This window comes from Salvia splendens, unplaced genomic scaffold (genome assembly GCF_004379255.2).
Source record: "Salvia splendens isolate huo1 unplaced genomic scaffold, SspV2 ctg525, whole genome shotgun sequence".
NCBI lineage: Eukaryota > Viridiplantae > Streptophyta > Magnoliopsida > Lamiales > Lamiaceae > Salvia > Salvia splendens.
In genome coordinates, this window is record NW_024599181.1 from 17,132 (window position 1) to 22,404 (window position 5,273).

At 47.2% G+C, this 5,273-nt stretch overlaps 1 pseudogene; it reads left to right on the forward strand.

Moving 5' to 3' along the window:
• Positions 1 to 962: 962 nt before the first annotated feature.
• LOC121790472 lies at positions 963 to 4,954 on the forward strand (annotated as a pseudogene).
• Positions 4,955 to 5,273: the final 319 nt, after the last annotated feature.

Below are 5,273 nucleotides of genomic sequence, written 5' to 3' on the forward strand. Positions count from 1 at the left end.
ACAGGAGGTAGTCTCTCGAGGCTGTTTCCCAGAGCTGCGGGCTGGACTAGCTTCCTCCTGGTTATCGCGAACGGTGTTACGGGTGTTACGTGATCTGGTACGCATTTTTGGGGTGGAAAAGGGTCAAAAATTCGCTTTATCACAAATTTGGTTCTCTGTTTCCCACAGACGGCGCCAGTGATGAATCCGCGAATTTCTGATGTTTGTAAATGCTGGTAGAGAATGAAAATGCAGATCACGACACAGAGATTTTACGTGGTTCGATTTACTGAAGTAAATCTACGTCCACGGGAAGAAGGGAGGGCAAGATTGTATTGCTTGATCTGGGATTACAGCTTACAACACAGACTTGCTATATGATTTTATCTCTAGAGAGCTTAACCCTTTTCTATCTGATCTAAGTTCTATTTATACATTGAACTAAGATCGTGGCTTGCATCACCACTAATGATGGTTGTGGATGTCGTGGAGGTCGTGGAGGTCCTGCATGTAGCGTAGGTCATGGCCTACGATCGTGGCCTGAGTTGACACCACGTGGTAGTGGGTGTGTTGGAAGTTGTGGAAATCCTGTATGGGTCCACTAACTCCTTGTTCGGTCGAATACTGAGACCGAACTGCTTTGGTTGCCGATCTGAGAGTAGAGCTTGATGCCGACCTGAGAGTAGAGCTTGATGTTCGGTCGAATACTGAGACCGAACTGCTTTGGTTGCCGATCTGAGAGTAGAGCTTGATGCCGACCTGAGAGCAGAGCTTGATGTTCGGTCGAATACTGAGACCGAACTGCTTTGGTTGCCGAACTCATACTCTTCCTTGGGCTTTGGGCTGATGGGCCGTCATTGCTGTTGGGCTTGTTTAGTACGCACCCCATCACTCTCCTCCTTATCCATAAACCCTGAACTTCTCTAACTCTAAACCCTTTTATCTCTGAATTTTCCTATTCAAATTTTGTGTTTGTTTCAGCGATGGAGTCGAAAGAGGCGGCGTTGAATCCCACCGCTGAAGTTATACCAGGTTCATACGCTTCATCTCCATCTCCATCTCCACCGATTAATAATGATATTGTTTTGAGTAAAACAATTTCTTCGAACGAAAATAATGACGATAAAAGTAGGGATAATAGTAAGGCTGTGGTGTCTGAGGATGAGGACTATGTGAGTGGTAATGAGGAGTTCGAGGCGGCAATGGATAAGCCTGTATTGAATAAAATTGATGGTTCTGATGTTCCGGAGATGGCTGAGAATGGCGGCGGTGACGTCGAGGAAGGGGATAAGGTTGTTGAAGGGGATGGGAATCAGTCGTGAAATCCGATGTGGCTGCTGGTGAGGTTGAGGATGGTGAACAGGGAAAGGCGGTGGTTGAGGGAGTTGAGGCGGAAGGAAAGCAGGCGGAGGGGGAGGCGGGAAAGGAGAGTGAGCCTGAGGTTAAAGAGGGGTTTGAGGCGGCTGTTGAGCAGGTAGAATTGGAATCCATGCCTGAAGGGGATTCTGTAGTTGAGACCATTCAGGTTGATGTTGCTGGCCCTGGAGTTGCTGTTGTTGGGGAGCCGGAAGGAAATAAAGATGTATTGAGTAAACTTGAGGAGAAGGAGGTTGCTGAAGTAGATGTGGTTGAATCCGAAAGATCGGATGTGGTTGATGATGTTGATGTTAGCCTCGCAAAAAAGGAGGATTCTGTAGTTGGTGAGGGCGAGGTTGATGTGCCTTCTTCAGGGGCATCTATTGTGGTGATAAAAGAAAACGGAGCCAACTCTAATGAACTAGAGCAAGAAGAAGATGCTGAAGTGGCTCTCACGGCTGAGGGGGATGCTGTTGTTGATACCATCAAGGTTGATGTGAATGTGGTAGATCCAGGAGTCGCTGTTGTGGGAGGGACGAAAGAGAACGGAGATGGGGAGGAGGTTCCCCTTGAATCAGTCGGTAGTGCTACTGAAAATGGTGGTGTTGAGAAAGATGTCGATTCTAGGGAAATTGGAGTGGATCTTCTGAATTCAGAACCGGCAGCTGAGGATACAGTTGGGAATGAGAAGGACGAGACTTTAGATGCTGGAGCTGTTGCCCATTTGGGGAAGGTTTTCAGACGTCCGAGGCCAGTATTGATTCTTTTAGTAGCAGTAGTCATCTGGAGAGAGAAAATTCAGCGAAGGTTCACATTGATGGGGAGGTCAAGATTGGGCATGAGATGGTAGAGTCAGATACCGGAATTGTTCAATCAAATGATGCCCAAACTGGTGTTGATGGGATATCTGAGGAATTAGCACAAGTAGAATCTAATGAACCAAAAGCAGTAACTGATGATCTCAGAGAAATTAGAGAAGTAGAGGATGAAATGGATGTAGTGAACCATGAAGAACCTATTTCAGATGAAGAGACTGATGGCATGATCTTTGGGAGCTCGGAAGCTGCCAAAAAGTTTATTGAGGATTTGGAGCGAGAATCTGGTGGGGATTCTCATACAGGTCTCGACAGTTCGCTTGAGCAGTCTCAGAGGATTGACGGTCAAATTGTGACTGATTCTGAAGAAGACGGCGAAACTGATGATGAGGGAGATGGTAAGGAATTGTTTGATTCTACTGCTCTGGCTGCTCTTTTGAAGGCTGCAACTGGTGCTGATTCTGGTGGTGGCAATATCACTTTCACCTCTCAAGATGGATCTAAGCTGTTCTCCATGGAGCGTCCTGCTGGGTTGGGATCTTCCCTCCATGGAGCGTCCTTGAGGCCAGCTCCCCGACCAAACCGCTCCAGCCTTTTTGGCAATCTGGCTCCTGCTAGTGGAGGAGAAGTGGAGGAGAATTTGAGTGAAGAGGAGAAGAAGAAACTGGAGAAATTGCAGGAGATCAGAGTGAAGTTTCTGAGGCTTGTTCATAGATTAGGCCTCACTCCAGAGGAGTCTGTGGCAGCTCAGGTTTTATACCGGCTGGCACTTCTTGGTGGGAGGCAAGGGAGTCAAACTTTTAGCTTGGATGCTGCTAAGAGGACTGCATTGCAGCTTGAAACGGGGGAGAAGGTTGATCTTGACTTCTCCATTAACATCTTAGTTCTTGGAAAGTCTGGAGCGGGGAAAAGTGCCACCATAAATTCATTATTTGGAGAAGAGAAGGCTCCGATTGATGCATTTGAAACTGGGACAGCTTATGTAAGAGAGATGTCTGGGTCTGTTGATGGAGTTAAAGTTCGCGTTGTTGATACACCTGGTCTAAAATCTTCCGTCATGGAGCAGGGTATCAACCGTAGCACCCTGTCATCTATAAAGAGGTTCATGAAGAAAAGCTCCCCCGATGTTGTTCTTTATGTGGATCGGCTGGATGCACAATCTAGAGATCTTAATGATTTACCAATGCTTAAGACTGTTACTAGTACACTTGGCTCTGCCATTTGGCGAAGTGCCATAGTTACACTTACTCATGCTGCATCTGCGCCCCCGGATGGGCCTTCTGGCACTCCACTGAGCTACGAGGTGTTTGTATCTCAAAGGTCTCATGTTGTGCAGCAGTCGATTGGCCATGCTGTCGGAGACCTACGAATGATGAGCCCCAGTTTGATGAATCCCGTCTCTCTTGTCGAAAACCACCCCTCTTGTCGGAAGAACAGGGACGGACAGAACATTCTTCCTAATGGTCAGAGTTGGAGGCCTCAGTTGCTGCTTCTATGCTACTCGATGAAGATTTTATCTGAAGCCAGTGCAATCTCGAAACCTCAAGACCCATTCGACCATAGGAAGCTCTTTGGCTTCCGGTCACGCCCACCACCTCTTCCATACATGTTATCATCCATGCTGCAGTCTCGTCAGCACCCCAAGCTTCCATCTGATCAGGGCGGCGACAGTGTCGATTCAGATATTGATTTGGATGATTTTTCGGATTCTGATCAGGAAGCGGAGGACGAGTACGACCAGCTTCCTCCATTCCGGCCTCTCAGAAAAGCTCAGATTGCCAAGCTGAGCAGAGAGCAAAAGAAGGCATATTTTGAAGAGTTTGATTACCGGGTGAAGCTGCTCCAGAAAAAACAATGGAGGGAGGAGTTGAAGAGAATGAGGGAAATCAAGAAGAGAGGTAAAGATGCTGCAGTGGATTATGGTTTTGCAGAGGATGATGCTGAAGGTGGAGCAGCAGCTCCGGTGGCAGTTCCCTTACCTGACATGGCACTTCCCCCATCTTTTGACGGTGACAACCCTGCATTCCGATACCGGTTCTTGGAGCCCACTTCACAGTTCCTTGCAAGGCCAGTCTTGGACAGCCATGGTTGGGACCATGACTGTGGCTATGATGGAGTCAACCTTGAACACAGCCTAGCCATCGCGAATCGCTTAGCAGCAGCTTACACTGTCCAAATAACAAAAGACAAGAAGGACTTCAGCATCAGTCTGGATTCCTCTGTTGCAGCCAAGCTAGGAGAGAACATGTCGAGCATGGCAGGCTTTGATATTCAGAGCATAGGCAAGCAGCTAGCTTACATCGTCCGTGCTGAAACCAAAACTAAGAGTCTGAAGAAGCATAAGGCAACTGGAGGATTATCCTTGACATTCTTAGGCGAAAACGTGGTTCCGGGTGTGAAGATAGAGGATCAGATTACGTTTGGGCAGCAGTACGCCCTTGTAGGCAGTGCTGGCGCAGTGCGGTCTCAGCATGACACTGCCTACGGGGCTAACTTTGAGCTGCAGAGGAGGGAGCTGGACTACCCGATTGGCCAGGTTCAGTCGACGCTCAGTATGTCGATCATTAAATGGAGAGGGGACTTGGCGCTAGGGCTCAACAGCCTGGCGCAGTTCTCCATAGGGCGAAATTCGAAGGTTGCTGTTCGTGCTGGAATCAACAACAAGCTTAGTGGTCAGATCACGGTGAGGACGAGCAGCTCCGACCATCTGTCACTGGCGCTTGCTGCTGTTATTCAACAGCGCTTTCCATCTACAAGAAGCTCTATCCAGAGGGCGCGCCGGCGACAAGTACTCCATCTATTAGTTTTTCCTCATTTGATTTTTGCTGCATTTTGTATTTCTTATTCAGTTGAATGTGCGAGACAATATTAGCCTCTTTCCGTTTTTGTATAATAATTTTGCTGCTGTCATTTGAGTAACTGAACTCTTTTGCGGGATAGGGCTGATGAAATGCAGAGTTATAGAAGACTTCTTCGATATATGTTTTCACTCAGAATTTCCCTTTTAACACTTCGCCTATTTATATTTTGGTTAAGACTAATGAGTTTTGACTTATTTCAGTTGATCATCAAAATAAATATGAGCGTGCTATAAAATTTATTACGTAATTTTCTTTTTCACGT